Here is a 16,360-nt window from a genome sequence, read left to right as displayed (position 1 = left end):
GATGGTAATTTTAGTAACGTTTCACTACTTTGACAATAGTTACACCCAATGAAGGGAGTCTAGTTGCTTTCGATGTCACCCCCTGGAATTCTTCAGATGGTTTGAGCTGATTCAAAGACAATGTGACCCATCACAGGACAAGGACAGTCCTCTTGGCACCACTGTATGTCCTGCCATCTTCTTTCTGTACGTACTCTTGGGATGTAAAGCTCACCTGCTCTCCACTGCTCCTTACTGAGATGACAAAAGCTTTCTCCTAGAACTTCTGCCACGTACAGACAGATGAACTTCCCTTCGCTCCTTCCTCCTGCACTCCCCAACTTCCCTTCGAATTCACAATTGTGATCCAGGTGCTAGAAGCAGAAATCCCTGGCAAAGCCTGCGAAGATCTTGTTACCGGAGAACAGGTACTGCTGCTTAGCTTCGCCTTGCAGCGTATGTGCCCAGTAAGGCTCGTGTGTTAGAGGATGTACTTTCTTTGCCTCAGTTGCTCACTGTTGGTCTGCCTCCCACCTAGGCTTACCACTGCAGTTTAAACTCGCTAAACCAGCAGACGCCAAACCCTGCAAATGAAAGAGTGATTTCCTGCTCACGTAGTGAACGGAACTGGCTCACTGAGCAGTTCAGCAGTGCCAGAGCTAGCATGAGGGAAGATCGGGACTGCTGCAGCTGTAGCTTGGAGCGAGGGTGATGAAAGAGCGGGACAGCCCCTTTCAACAGCAGCCTGCTGCTACATCAGCTCAGTCACCTGATGGGAACCTGCTGTGAGTCTTGACCGAGCCCCAGTCGTCAAGGGAACTAAAGCTGCTGTGGCCTGCAGTGAGCTCTGACGAAGTAGAAGTTCCTGGTGGTTTTCATTCATCGCTGAAAGCAGCCTGTAATGTGTGTTCACAGAGTATATGCTTTACATAATAAGCAGAACAAAATGGCATTGATTTTTGCTTTAATGTTTTTGTTAAAGCCTTCAGCTAAAATATGTTGAGATATGTTTTTCCCAAGGAATTAAAATCTGTTTTCACTATTTGAAATGCACTGGATTCTCACTCCTTATCTTGTAAAGACCCCATTCGCTTTAGATTTCCCTTTGCTTTAGCTTATGGTGTGTGGTGTGCTGCTGAGAGCAAGAAACATTTTCCAGAGCATGGTTTTAACTTAGACACTCTGTAAGTCAGTTGTTGGGCTGAAGCCTGCTGACCCTGGGATCCATGTTTCACAGACAAGTAACTTGACCTGGAGATGCTATTAGAAAACAAAATGAAACAGCTGCTCCCATGTTGGAAATACGCCTTTTATACCTGACAAGCAGAAATCTTATGAGGCCTCCAGCAAAAGTAGATACCTAAAATAAATCATTAAGACTACAAGCTGAAAGAGAAAATTGCATGGAGTTCTGCTTTGTGGCTTGTGGAATCGGTGCAGCGCTGGTAGTGGTTGGCTGGGTAGAGAGTGCTTGACTTGTAATATCTTTTCTCGGTCTTGTGAGACAGTAGTGCTAGAACCAGGACTATGCCTTACATGTCATGGCACTATTGAAAATAAACCCACTCCTATCTTGCTCTTCATTTTCTCAGCAGTCCTCTGTACCAGGGGTGCCCCTTAGACTGGGGACAGCGGAGTCCATCCCCACCAGAACTTTATAACCCTCTGCCTCTTTCGGCGTCCCATTTCCCTCCTGTGCTCAGCCTGGCCGTGCACGTGCTGACAAGACCGGCACCGCAACACGCCAGAGCGGGAGGGTGCTGCGCCTGCACGGTACCCGTGGTGTGTCAGGGGGAGGGTATCTGTGCTTTGCATAGTAATAGCAGCCAGTCTTTTCACATGTTTCTTCCTTCTGTAGGTATCTAAGAATGAATCGAGACATGAAACAAAATGTCTTCTCGTGTGTGAGTTCATGAGATGTCAATGAGCTTGTAATTAATCCGGTGTCAAAGAGCCGGAATTTCATCTGCGTTAGAGGTGTTAGCAGTATTGCAACTGATTATCTGAGAAGTGGGATGTCTTCCCCTCGCGTCAATGTAGCCGAACCGTTGTTGGAGGAAAGAGATGCGGCAGTGCATCTGCCTAACGGAAGGGCAGCAGCGGCGTGGACAGAGCCTACGGACACCGCAGGCAACATCGCGTGGATGCATCACAGTTAGGATAAAAGGCTCCTTCTTAGCAACCATATTCTCAGTTTCCTCAAGTGGCTTCACCTGGCATACAGGGCCACACTTAGAAGAAAGAAGGGGATCTGGGACATAAACTAGGGAGTGTGAGAAGAGAAGGAGAGGGAAGAAGACCCTTTGAAGTTAATGTTGACAGCACAGATAGAAAGGTGGGAGGGAGGACAGGAGCCGGAAAAGTGAAGGAAACATGAAGGAAAGGGCCTCCAGAGAAAAGCAGGAATCAAAGGCAGAAGTCCATGTAACTACTCGTTATTGCATATTTTATTTTGCCCAAATCCAAACAAGGACTTTTGCAGGACTTGGGAGAGGGAAACACAGCTTGGATGCGTTCCCTGGCTTTCCACATACTCTGCACTGCTATGGGGTTGTTCGGGTTAGTGACTTACTGCAGGTTACTCCCTGCCCCCAACCTGCTTAGATCTAATGGGTGAAATGCTGCCACAAACCCACCTCTGTTTTGGCCTGCCTTCTTAAGCCCAGTGTCATCAATGGACACCAACTAACACATGGTGAGGAGAAAATGGTGCCACCCAGATTTGCTTTGGAGATAAAGAGGTGGGGAAAAAAAAATAAGGCAGTAAGGAAGCAGCCGGTTTTAAGAGAGGCAGAGCAAGGAGGAAAGGGGAAGAAAAAATGGTTGTGAAACAAAAGGCTGCAATGCTTAGATATAGAAAAAAGAGATTAAAACAAACACAGAAACACATCCCGGGGGTCAGTACATAAAGCACTTAATGCATTCACGGGAAAACAGCACCTTCTTCTTGCCAGTGTCCAGAACTCTGTGTTAATTAAAGAGGTACTGGAGTTCCAGGCCAGTGCACAGGACTTGGTTTCTCAGGTTAAAGGGATTTTGCTAAAAGTGCGTATGTAGGGATAATGAGTAACCCACAGCCAGCAAGCCCTTTGAACAATTTTACCAGCTCTCTGCTTGACGGCTCTTGGAACAAGGCACAGGTGTGAGGAAAGAGAATCAATTCAAGATGTAACATCAAAAAATTAATCGGAGAAGGCAACTCGTGTACATTAGAACAGAGCTGTAGCTAGTAATCTCATCTAATCTACTTCCATGCCTATACTTTGCTAATCACCATGGTTATATAAGCAGATCTTATCAAAGATCCTTAACTATAGCAACGCCAATGAACGCTGCACAGCACAGCACGAGAAGGGTGAGGTCTTCGTAGGCATAGTTGCCATATGGGTCTGGGGGAGGAGCGTGTCTGGTGCAAACCAGCCGTGGCTTTGTTTCACGCGTTGGGGCCACATACGCGGGCATGAGGGACCGTGCCACGGAGCGTGTGGGGACGGACCCTCTCTGAGTCCTCCAGGTCACTCACAGCTGAGTGCTAATCACCATCAGTGGTGGAAGGGCATTGCTTTGATGCTGTGGGTTAGGGTAAATTTCACTAGTCTGGTCTGAGGGGCAGTCAGTGGGGTAGGTAGGATGAATGGCAAGGAAGAGGAGAGGAAATACTGAGCCGAAGAACAGTATTGGAGAAGCAATGGTGCAGAGACTGCAGAGCATGGATGAGAGACTTGGGTGTCTTATGGAAACTTTTCCTTGGAGAGTTTTTGAGATCCAAGCCGTGATTAGGAGCACTGCTGATTTGTTAACTGTTGCTCTTAGAGAGTGCCTTACAATTGAAAAACAGGAAAATTAATAAAGCTGCAGGATTTTTAAGTTCAACGCATTATTTGATCTTGTGTTTAGCACTTTGGTCTGGCAAGCTGCTGTGCGGTCTGAGGTCAAGATCCTCATTTGCTGGTTCCTTTATATAAAGGACCCTCTCTCCCTGCCCAGAGGAGCTTACCAGCTAGACAAAAATGCCATCCTCCCCCCTTTACAGAGGAGGCATAGAAATCGGGTAATTTTCCCAACAGCAAGATGGACAGGAGACGTTTGGAGTCAGGATGAGAATTTAGGAACAGCCTTGGTGGTTCCAACAGAAGGTTCACCAAGCCCAGGCTCACAGGGAGGGAGGTCTCACATCCAGCCCCTCCACCTCCAAATGGCGGTGTGAAGGCATCTCTCCACACTCACGCTGCACTCACTCCGTCTCCTCGCTTGCACACAAAGTGGTGGGACCTCTCAGCTGGCAGAGAGAGTGAAGCACCCCGGCAAGGGGCGCAGACCTGGTCCCACGGGCCGGGGGGCAGAAGGGGGAACATTTTGCATGCAGTGGTGGGCACTGGTGTGTTTGTGGCCCCCCCTCATTCATGCCAAGAGGGAGACCTCAGCATGCAGGCATGCCCAGTGCCCGAGGCTGCAGCCTCACTTCTGGCTCCTCCAGGACCACTTTTTGAGGCTTGATTTTTTGCACCCCATTGTTTACACTCTCCTTATTTGGGGGCAAATTACTTGATTTCTCCTTGTTTTCTTTTGCCATAGCCCTCTAGCCCTCCTTGCTAGGCAGGGATTCAAGTTTTGTTCATGATGTGTGCTAGCCTGTGGGGGGATGGCATCCCTGTTGTTCCCCAGAAAAAGGAGGAGAAAAGCCTTTTTTCTTCCACTCTCAGTGCCTGTCCCTGTGAGTGTAATCCTGGCTCTCCTGTCTCAGACTTCTTTTCTCAGCCTTGTGAAGTGCTGCCCCAGGACTGTCCATGATCTACCTCGCCCCTGTCGCATGCCCCAAGGGCCAAAAGGATTGACTGGAAGGTAATCAAAGTCCATCTGATGAGCAAATCCAGTTGCTCCTTTGAGGGACATTCCTCTCTGTGCTGTCCTGGGCAGTATGGATAGAGCATTTTGTGGGAAAAGCTGATCTCTCTGGACCCCTCTGAGTACTCTTGGAAAACTTCTCCAGGTATTCCTTGCTTGCTGCCCCCAGGTACTTTGCGGCAGTCAGAGGACTGACAGGACAGCAAGGCAGCGAAAGGAGAGTTTGGTGGAAACCTTGGCAAATTTGGAGGGACCCCCGACAGTCACACTGCTGTGTTTTGTGGTGGGGAGGCCAACCCAACAGTTGTCCGATCTGGCCTTGGCTGGAGCACCGGGGCCCTCCCAGCGGCCTGGCAGTTGGAAGCAGTCCCCCGGGGTGAGGCGCTGGGTGTTGCAGCAGGAGCTTGCTGATAAGGCTACGGGGACTGATTCACACGTGTTCAGAGGCTGCTTCCAGCTCAGTGCGGGTGACTGCGTGCACAGAGGTGCCAGCAGGCAGCGGTGAAACATCTGCAGGTCCTCCTGCCGGCAGCTGTCACAGCGTGGTGGTGGCGCACAGGCTGGTGCAGGCTCTTCTGTGGCTGCGTGGTTATCAGGAGGGATGGGTCAGTCTGCATTGGAAACGTTGAGAATCCCTTCCCTGTCTGGAGGAGGACGCGGTGCCTTCTGGCAGGAGGCAGCAGATAGCTCGTGGGTGGGTGTGTGCCTGGCGAAAGAAAAGGCATATCTCTGAGAGAGAGGAAGAGCAGGGTATGCATAAATAAGCTGCCCTGTCTCCCCAGGTATGCTCCCAGCCTCCAACGTTTTTCAGCTCAGGGAACCTCCTGAGCCTTTAGTGGTTCATCAGTTTAGTACCCCTTATTATATCTCTCCTCCAAGGACTTGTCTAGGTGCCCCTTGAGCCCATGCGAGTTCTTTGCATATGCTGTCCTCCCGAAAGCAGCTTGCAGATCTGCTGTCCCTATTGCATCATTTTGTTTGTTTTCAGCCTGGCTCCAGCTGGCTTCATTTGGTTATGGTTTCCTGATACAGCAGGAGCTTAGCTAACATTAGCTCAGCCACGGTGTAAGGGGCAGGTTTCCCTCCATCCCTCCCAGTGCTTATTTTGTTCCACCTGCATACTTGCTTAAATGCATGGTAAGTGGATTGAACTTGCTCAAATGGCTGGGTTAATAAGCTGAATCATTTTATCTTGCAATCAGAATTTGCATGGGGAAATGAGGCTGCATTGCACAGATGGGAGCACAAGGCGGGAGGGAAAGCAGGGTAGAAGGAGGAAGACAGAGCGTAAGGTTTCTCCCTTTCTGTAGCAGCAAAGTTGTTCAGCTCAAGCCTGTCATGGGACTGTACCCTTACAGTGGAGCTTTTTTATCAGCAAATATTAGACCTAAAAATAGCAGGTATTTCTGCCAGTGAACTGGAGCAGGAATATCAGAGCAAGCTGTTGTAGGTGGGGGGGAACTTCCTGCACATTCCCTTTGCTGTCTGCAGTTGAACTCTGCTCACAGCTCCACGTTCACAAAAAAGGGAACGTGCCAGATTTATCCTGAAATACATTTACAGAAGATGTTTTGTTTAGGAAAAGAACCCAGTCATAACAGCCTACAGAAAGGCAAGGCACAGTACACCTACAACAAGCTTCTTGCTGCTTCCTTGTGTCAGGCAAACCTCCTACCAAATCTGTCAGGAGTTCTCCTGGGCCAGATGTGGGTAAGAAGCGCAGGTGAACAGAGTGTTCCCATTACCTTGTGGCACACGTACTCAGTGGGGGCTCTAGAGCTTTTCTGCATCACCATGCCCTGTGGTCCAGTAAAGAAGCAGACTGACGTGCAGTGATGGGCACCTCCTGACAGCAGACGTGCCGTTCTCGGTTTGCTTTCCATGACCCCCCCCACGAAATAATCCCCTGACGCCAAAGGGCCTGGGGATGACCGGGTGAAAGCCACTGCTCTAAATGATGGATGCAGAAGCTCCTGTGAGCCTTCATTTGCTTTGCTGGGGCTCCCTCCGGTGGCCTTCAGCTAGAAGGGCTCACCCAACGCATTGCTACAAATCGTTGGCAGAAATTGAGCTGGACGTAATCCAGGGCAGTGTTTCCCACGGTGACCCTGCTGACAGCATGAGGCGCTTGGGATGGGCGTCAGGAGGCCAGCAGAGCACGTCGCAAGGCCCAGCGCCGGGTGGCAAGTGATCCCTGTGCTCCAGAAGCAGGAGAGTCACTTCAACAACGTGGTGGGCCCCGGTTCCCCTCCTGTGAGCCCCAGCAGCCTGGGCAGGAGACCAGAGCTGCCCCAGTATTGGCACGTTAAGCATGCAGTTCGCTCCTTTGGAGTCTGCCTTTCCCTTTTCTGCAGCGTGGCCTCTCCCTGATGTGGCTGCCGCACGGGTGCTGCTGCCCTGTCCTCCCCGGGGACCCTCTCTGAGCAGCAGGGAGCCCCCGGCAATGTGCTCTCCACGGGGGAGCTCTCTGCTGGCCTGTGAAACAAGGCGCCATGGGTTGTGCCGCCTGCGCTTACCTGAGTACATAGATGCTGGGTGATGTTAGGGGAGCCTGACGTATCATTTGGGAGGCGTGGAGATCTTGGGGGTACAGAAGATGCCTGTGAGGGCACTTCGATGTGGGATCCGCTTTGGGGGAGCGGGGGGTATAACTTGGGAAAGGCTGCCTGTCCTTATACTGGCATGGGAGCACTTAGGAAAGGGTTACCAGACCAGCTGGAGTTGTGAGGTGACATTTCTGGGGAGACTCCTGGTGCAGAGAGAGGAGCAGGACGGTTGCAGGGAGGCCATGAGAGGGGATGGGTACGTGATGCCTCAGGAGCTCATGGGAGGAAAACAGGAGCCCCTTGCCTTCTGCGGTGCACCTGGCCTAAGGAGGCTGTGGCATGTGAGCTCTGCTTTCCCGGCTCCCTGCAGAGTCCTGTGGCAGCAGACAGCCCCTCTGGAGGCCAGTGGGCTGCAATGGAGCCTGCTTGCAACCCCTCTCACTTCCCCAGGGGGCCAGAGCTGGGCAAGGGAGGCTGCGGTTTTGCCACCGGGTTTTGCTCAGCTCACAGGGGTTTGCTCTGCCCTGCACAGCTGCACTGTCCAGGTGTCCGCATTGTGGGGTGCTGTGCTCATCCTGCCTTCACACAAATCGTTCCCCAAGATGGGCAAGAGGTGGGGGCCAGCCCCGGTCAGGCTGTCCCTGTGCAGTGTGAACGCACAGGTACATAACATGGACAGCAGATAAACCTGCACGTGGGACTGCATTTCTGGCCTTTGTCAGAGAGCCTTAGTTGCCACAGGTAAAGAGGCCAAGGAGGAGATTCACTCTGCAAAAGCAATTGCAGTAGAAACCTGCCAGCAAGCAGGCTCTGCGGGTAGCGTGAGGTGAAGCCCAAGCCCAAGCCCAAGCTATCATTTCTCCACTGCTGCTGTTGCCCTTCAGAGGCCAGGTAAGCTGCCACGGGTTTGCTGACCCATGCTGGAATCAGGCTCTGTTCTCTGCATCACATAGGTGCCTTGGAAAATTTTACCCAAAGCCAAGCTGCTTATTTTCAAAGCAAGAAGCTCAAATCCTGTGAAAATATTATTTTCGAATTATGACTTGCAGAATGGCTGATGCAGATCTAATCGATCTGTTTAGTTAGTCCTGTGAAAGCACAAGCATCAAAGCTGCTGGCTTTGACGCAGCTGAAGAGCTGTGTTGCCTCGTGTGAATTCTTCTCGTTGTTGTTTTAGCCCTTAATTTCAGGGCAGTAACTGCAACAACAGACTTCTTTGCTACCACCTGACTAAGGAACTGATAAGGCTTAGAAAAAAAGGACAGTATTGTTACTGCTAAATTATTTGCTATCTTAAAGCATTTCCCTGGAGCTTAGCAAGAAATAAATGTTCACTTTCACGACATCCAGCAGAACTGTTTTTTTTTCAAAGCAAGGGCCAAGATCGATAGTATTTGCAGTGCTAGTTTTAGCACTGTAAAGCAGCTCTAGCTGAAATAACACTAGCTCAGTAAATAACATTAGGGGTGTAAATCTGCTGCAGGAAACCTACGCAACACTGGATGGCTGTTGAAATGTCCTTTGGGTGTAGCACAACCAGGGTCCTGGAAAGGACCTACCTTCCTCATCTGGATTAGCAAAAGACAAAGGGAGTTTCTCAGGAGCTCCGTTTTAGAGTTAGTTTTCAGAGCTGAGCAATACTGAATACTGGAGTAATACTAGACAACTATTTTCCCACAAGAGTAAAATCTGTTTAAAACAACCCCACCGGGAGCATTAGTTTCTGCTAACTTTGTTGGTATGAGGTAGCGAGAGAGCTGGAAGGTGACAGTGTCATGAAGAGGGACCCTGAGCTCTGCTAGGACAGGGCAGCTGAAGCCACAGCATAGCTCAGTAGCTCAGCAACTGGCAGGAGGCTACTCAGGCATTTAGCTGATCCTAAATTAAAGAGCCTCCCCTGTCCCTTCACCAGTGCTGCTGAAAGGTTTTTTACCATTGCACCTCCTGTCACTTGGAACAGCTTTCCTGTAGCCCCTGGCACTCATCAGGCTCAGATGTATGCTGCCAATTTCACTTCTCTAGCCCATATTGCCTCTTGTTGGATTGAACGGCTAAAAGCCTCCCTGTGGACCCAGCGGAGGAGCCCGGGCAGCTGCTGGCAGTGGGCTGGCAGCTGCAAAGGGACCTGGGGGTCCCTCGCCTCAGCCACCCACGCCTCGCTCCCCCCCAGCTCCCAGCCTGCAGGCACCTGATCTCCGAGAGACTGCAAGGGTGGGCCGGGAGCACGCTGCAGCCATCACGAGACTTTCCAGCCATGGCATTGCCGTCTCAATGAGCTGGTCTCACAGGTCCCAGTCATTTTCCAGGTCTCGTCTATCACAAAAAAATAGGCCTGAATTGTATTCCTTTACTCTCCTTAACAAGAGATAAAATTACTGCTCATACTTGAAGGTGCTCTTAGATTGGAGGGAGCCTGCAACAGGGGTCTCCCAGGCTCCGCCTGACTCCTTGGCTCTGCCTGGGACTCCTCCGTGGGCCTGACACACCTCTACGGAAGAGTTTATTATCCAAAGGTTGAAAGTGGCGGGCTGTAACCTGAACTGACATGGGACATTTGAAAGTATTTGAAAATGGCTGAATTGTTGGCCCAAGAAGTGCATGCACTTGCTACAGTTTTGAAAGAACGGTGTGAAAAAAGTTCTTTTGAAGCAAGTGACATTTGTGGTGTGTAATCGGGGAGTTCGCCACCTTGAAATGGATGTTGAGGGAGGCATCTGCACAACACGAAGAGGGATTGCTGGTCTACCTTTGTAACAGTCATTAAAATGGACCACTTCCATCTTTGCAATGGCTGACCGGCAGCAGATACCCATCTAAGCCTGTTTCTGTGCACTTTTCCACATATGCTCTCTCTGCCCTTTGTCTCTCTCAACAAATTGGCAGCTACAATGAGCACCCTAAGGCAAGATCCGTGGCACTTTAATCAGTATGCCAATGCCTACAAAAGAGCCTGCTTGGTTTTTTCCCCATATAAACTGCTTTCCTAAGCAGTTGTCTTCACTGGAATGTCATGGGAATTTTGCTATACTGTGTTTCTAGACCAAAAGTGGTTTTAAAGTCACAGCTGCAAAAAATGTCCTGTTAGCAGTGCTTGGTTATCGAGCAGGTATACTGATGCAGGCTCATTAACAACTGCTGTTGACTTACACATTCTGCTAAATAGCTGGATTAACAAGGTCAAATCATACAGCTGTCATTCTTCACGCTGTTTTGATGTGGTAGATACTGTGTGTCTGGTCCTGAGCACTCCTACAGTCCAGCTAAAGGTTGGGGAAGAAAAAGAAATTGCTGCTCAGTTCATTTTTCCTGGTGATTCCCCGTCCTCAGTCTGTCGCTAACTGCGACCCGTCGAGCACAGAGCGCCATCTCCAGCACGTATCACTGGGTGGGGGTGGAGCAGGCTTGCAAATATGGCTCTCTGATTAGGGGGCCGATGGTGTGCCAGTCCCTCTTCCAGCACCGAGTCCCTGGGGCATTGCCCTGGAGCGCACTCCTTGCCTGCACACAGCAGAAGTCCGTGCAGCAACGAAGAGCTGAAGGGCTGCAGCGAGGTCCCCTCCCGTCTCTGCCCCTCAATGCAAAGGCATGATGCTGGATGTAGCACGGGGCGTGTGTGCCACTTCTGGGCTAGCGGAGGACTTGGTGTGAAGGTCAGGAGATGCCACATGCGGGAGAACAGGAGCCTCCCTGGCCGTGGATACAGCAGCCGTGCTTGGAGAGCCGAGGAGGGCTCAAGCTACACATTTCAGCTCTGGATTTTGTACAACATAGGGCCTTTAGACTGAGGGTCACATAACATGGCTTTGCTCTGGAGTCAAGCTTCCCTTTGCAGTTGGAAGGGTTTAGCTTTGCTGTTTGGACCAGGAAAATGTACTCAGCTTGAGAAGTAAGCATGCAGGGGCAAGTTAAAAACAGTGTTTACTTCCAAAGACTACTGTTGTCTGGATGATAGTAAGCTAAAGAGGTGTGAAACTGGGCAGCAGCACCTGTGACACCTCAGCTCTTTCCTTTGCACCTTCTTTTGTTTGGCTGATAACACCGCTTCCCTCCTCTTCCCTATCTGTGCAAGGTATTAGAAGAATAGGCCAGGTATTAGAAGAATATGGCACATTGCCTGGGGGCTGCTTGGGAAAATCTAGTTGTCTGTGGCCCAGAATGAGCTGGAAGGTGAACACTTTGAAAATCAGATCCTGGTTTAAGGGTGAAAATGAAAGCTAAGCTCATTTGAAAACAAGCACCTACATCTGTCCCTGATGTAGAGAATAATGTTGATGGAGCAAGCTGATGGGATGGATAAGATTCCTGGCTAACTCAGGTCATCTTGTAGGCAGTTTGGGTGTTGGTGCTTTTCAGAGGTTTGAAAATGTCTTTTACATGTGACTGGGATTGGTAGCAACGACCCTGCTCAGTCCCTTCCAGGGCTGTGCAAATTTTCAGACCCTAGTGCATGTTTTGCCCAAGTGCTTTGTAAAGGAAAAGCCAGCTTGGCAGTGTGGAAACCTATGGGAATAGATGCTAAATGGATGTAGAGCACATTGTGATCTCAACTGAAGACTGCACATTGCTTCTGATATGCTGTGAACACACTGGAAAAATTGCCTGCATTACAGTTTATGGAGATAAAAAGCACTTGCCAACTGCAGTAAGTCATGGAGCGGCCACATCAAAACCCTTGCAATAACATTAACTGAAGAAGGGCAGTTTTTTTCAGGGCAACATCTCCTCTGCTTTGTATGAAGACATTCATTACGTGGCATTACAAGGGCTGCACTTTTACTTACATGGCCTGAAATTCTCAGGCTCTGGGACAACCAAAGGGAGGGGAGCGGTTTTTAGGAAGGCTGTCTTCATTTTCTCAAAGATACACACCAATCTTTTTTCATGCTTTTGTTGATTACAGCAGGTATTCTCTTTGCTGATTGTTTGCTTATTCAACCAAGCTGGATCCTTGCAGGTCAAGCTAATCTAGTCCCCTGGATGAGGGCAGGGGGTTGAAATGAAGTGGCACAGCCGCAGCAGTGCACAGTGGCTAAGGACTGTCCCATTCACAGCTGCAGCCTCTTAAAACTCTTGTCTTCAGAAAAAAAAAAAGAAACCCCCAAATTCCAGAAGAAGGTAGTGCAAGAGAGGAGGAGCAGAGTGCAGAGGGACTGGCGTGATGACTGGTGTTAGCGGTGTGGGTTGGAAGAGCAGGGGGAAGGGTGCTGTGTGCCAGGCTGAGTTATGAGGCTCTTGGGAATGCTTTTCCCATCAGGAAACATCCTTTTGACCTCTGTGAATGCTTTCTTTACACTTCTTCTGGGGGGAGCACAGTAGGCAGTAAGCAGGTCCAGTACTATAGCCAACGCAGTCGTGCCTGGTTCCCCTTTTTCCCCTTCCAGGGTAATTAGTACCAATGTCTGAATGCCTCCTTGCAGATAAGACCTTCCTAGCTGGGAAGTACTGCCCATCCTAGACAGGAGCAGAGCTGATGGAGCCCCCATGACAACATTTTGTTACCAGAGGGAAGATTTAGTGTCTGCCCTCTTTCTCTCATCCCTCTTACCCTCAGGTCATCCCTGGGGTGGGAGCCAGCTTCCAGCATAGGCTGGGACACTGAAAGAGGATGGCCACAACAGGGCCATAAAAGCAGTCAAAACTTCATGCCCTTCAGAGGATGATGGCCTGCTTTTTGCTGGGGTGTTGTGAAGAGCAAGCAGCTCTTTAGAAGTAACAACCTTTTTAGGTACCATGGAACAGGACTGTAAAGCAACACAGGACCAGAGGAAGACTGAACAGCATTGACAGAAGATTTTAATCACTCAGCAGCACAGAAATACACAGAGGTATCCCAGTGAATAGAACTGGGGAGTCAGAGGGCAGAGCCGGACAAGACTTTGGAGTGAGAAAGGAAGATTGGATGCACTCAGTCAGCGGCAAAACAGTGCGTAGCACTACAAGAGGATCACTCTCAGGTAGCTCAGTGAGGCTGTAGAGCATTCCTCTTGTCATGCAGTAGGTGGAGAAAGAACACCAAGCAGAGGGCAACAGAACTTAGTGCAAATTTTTATTTGCTCTTCTGCCCGAATGCTATTAGAAGCCTCCAGAACTGCTCTCCTACATCCACAGCTGCTCATAAAGTGCATTACTTAAACCTTTATAACTGAGAGCATCCTCAGTGGGTCACTGAAAAGCTCCTCTGTGATCTACGGGTCGTTGTGTCACCCTCATAAGTGAGCAATGTTATGCAAGGACTTTTGTGTTTACATGCTGTGAGTTTAGATTTGGGGCTCTGCATTTAAAAATGATTGCTCTAAATTTCCCTCCTGTTCTTGCACCCGCAGCTGCAACTCCCCTCCTCTGCACCACTCTTCCCAGCTGTAACATACAAAATTCCTTTATTTCTTTTACTCAACAGCTGCAGTGAGAATTTTTCTGTTTGCTTGTTTTCCCTCACCATATTTGGTCCCCCGCCTATGACCTTTTGACAAAATGCATAAAGCATCTGGAGAGAAAAAAAAAAGAAAGGGAAAAGAGGGGTTGTTTTAGACTGGAGATGCTGCCATGATCTTTATCATTTAACCTTAATTATACACAGCAGAGCCATGGTTGTTGGTGTTGCATCAACTATCTGAAGTCTCTTGCCATCTGCTGTGCCTGAGTGTAACGCTTTCCTATGGGTTAAAGTCTGCGAAATGTGAAACTCTTCAGCTTGATTATCCCTTAGTTTGCGGTCTTCTCCCCAGGAGTATGCTCCAGTCCCCGGCCTGTGTGCTCTATTTACTTTGCAAGATCGTAAGAGACATCAAGGGGATCGCTGGCTCATACCAACTCCTTCCCCTCCTCCGGTGATGCAAAGCAGCCATAAACCTGCAGCGCGTAACAGCTGAGAAGAACTGCTGATAGCGGACCTTGGCGTCGTTAGTGCGTGCACACAGTGACGCACGCAGAGCCGGTCTCAGCATTTTGTTCGCCAGCCTATCGCGCTAATCTTTTTGCCGCTCACCTCCATCACTCTCATACTAATGCTCATCCTCACATGAGTGCACATAAACCCAGCAAGAGGATTTGGGAACAGCTTAGGCAAACGGTTCATTAGGGTGTTTCTCTGCCAAGTGATGTTTTTTCCTAAGGTTCCCATCACCGACCTACTGTAAAAATAAATTCTCCAAGTCACCAGACCGCTGCCACCGTAACAGACTCGTCTGGCATCCAGGCGTAAGGAATGGGGATCGTTACCCCATCAAGAGTTAGCTTTTTTGCTCTCGGTTAGGCTGCTGGATGAAAGGCAGATGAAAGCTGTGATTATTTTGTGTTTCTCCTCAGCACAGGGAGATTTGCAGGTCCTATGGTGCGGCACAGGTACTTCTGAACCCGGTGGAGGTTCAGAGAGGTTGACCCCGGTGGTTGCCTGGTAAAGGACGTGCTCCCTGCAGTGGAAGCTGGATGCTGTTTGTATTGTGCAATCGCAGTAAGTTATCTAGTTTAAATAACCTAATTATACAGGTAGCCTGTGTACACACAGTACCTGGTGGAGAATCGTGTTGGTTTCAGCCTCTGTAGTACCAACAGGTCTCTCAATGCCTCTCACTCTCTAACCTGAATAAATAACATGACTTGCCTGCCGAAACGCACTTTCATCAGTGTCCCTTTTAGATCTGACACCTGCCCACCTCCCGTCTTCTCTGTGAGTCAGTCTCCATGGTCCCTCTAGCACGGACAAACAGCTTAATTCCCAGTGCAGGTTACATCTACTCTCAGACCTGCACGTGAGGAGTTTGCTGCAGCATCATCTGTGATGAGGCAATTTTTAGAGCTTTCCTGGGTGGTTTAACAATTCATGCTTTGGTTTCTAGTGTTTTCCCTCCAAGCCCTGCTCAGTCAGTGAGAGGTGGACTCAAACCAGGACTGTGTGATTCACTGCAGTATTACCAAGTGGCTGCAGGGTTTGCAGAACGCCCTTTATGGACTGGTTTGTCCTGCTCAGACCACCCTCCTTCCATGATATCATCTCTTCTCTTCCAGTCTTCTTCCAGTGGTCCTCCAGACCTCCTCCTCCTGCCTCTCCTTCCCCATTACATCAGCTTCATCTGCTCATTTTCCCTCTTTCCCTGGACCAGCAGCTAAAGCTACTTTTCTTCCTGGCTAACCCCTCCTACAATCTCTTTTATCCCCCTCTCCAGACACTGCCCTTAGTCTCATCTGCTTCCCAAGCCTTCCACATTGCCTATTTGTCGAGTGAATATCCGTGGTAGAGCATTCCCTGTGATACCCCTGCTCGTCCCTGTATGCCATACCTTCCCAGTGCAAAGGTTGGGTATTGATCCTTTCGAGAAAAAAATCTATAGGATGGCTCTGCTATAGGCTCTGTAAGATGATCTGCTCAATGCAAGAATGTTCATGTTGACCATGCAGAAATATGCAGAAATAACTCACATCTAAACTGTCAAGAGTACTGGAAGAAACAAAATTATTTTATAAAATCAAAGAACCGTATAGCAAGTTTTGATTTTTTTTTTTTTTTAAAAAAAAGAGTTCTCGATCTGAAGATATATCTTGTTTAGTTAATTAGTTAGTTAGTTGGTAGAGGTTCATACCAAAAAAACAATGGACATAATTTCTCCTTTCCTCTGAAAAATAGTCAAGGTTTTAATTCCTCAAACTGTTACATCACTTAGCATAATTATTTGCTTTAGATGAGTAAACATCATGTTGCAAAACAACCCTACACTCTCAAATTCTCTGGTCTGAAAAAAATGGGTGTAATTTCCAGAGCAAAGGGAATATTTGATACTGCAGGAAGAGGGGCCATGGAAAGCTCACGGAGATGAGATCTGGTTGCAAGGCAGAGGGACTCTCAGCAGCAAGCTCTGTGGAGTTGCAAGAGAGGTGGTTTTATTCACAGAAAAGACAAGGGGAGTGAAAAGGGCTCAAACTGTACCTCTGCCTTTCTGGGTGAGAAGTCATTTTACTTGTTCCCAGTCACCATGATGATACTTACCTCCTCTAGA

Source organism: Platalea leucorodia, assembly GCF_965183815.1.
Source record: "Platalea leucorodia genome assembly, chromosome: 2".
In the NCBI taxonomy this organism is placed as follows: Eukaryota; Metazoa; Chordata; class Aves; order Pelecaniformes; family Threskiornithidae; genus Platalea; species Platalea leucorodia.
This window is presented reverse-complemented; position numbering follows the sequence as displayed.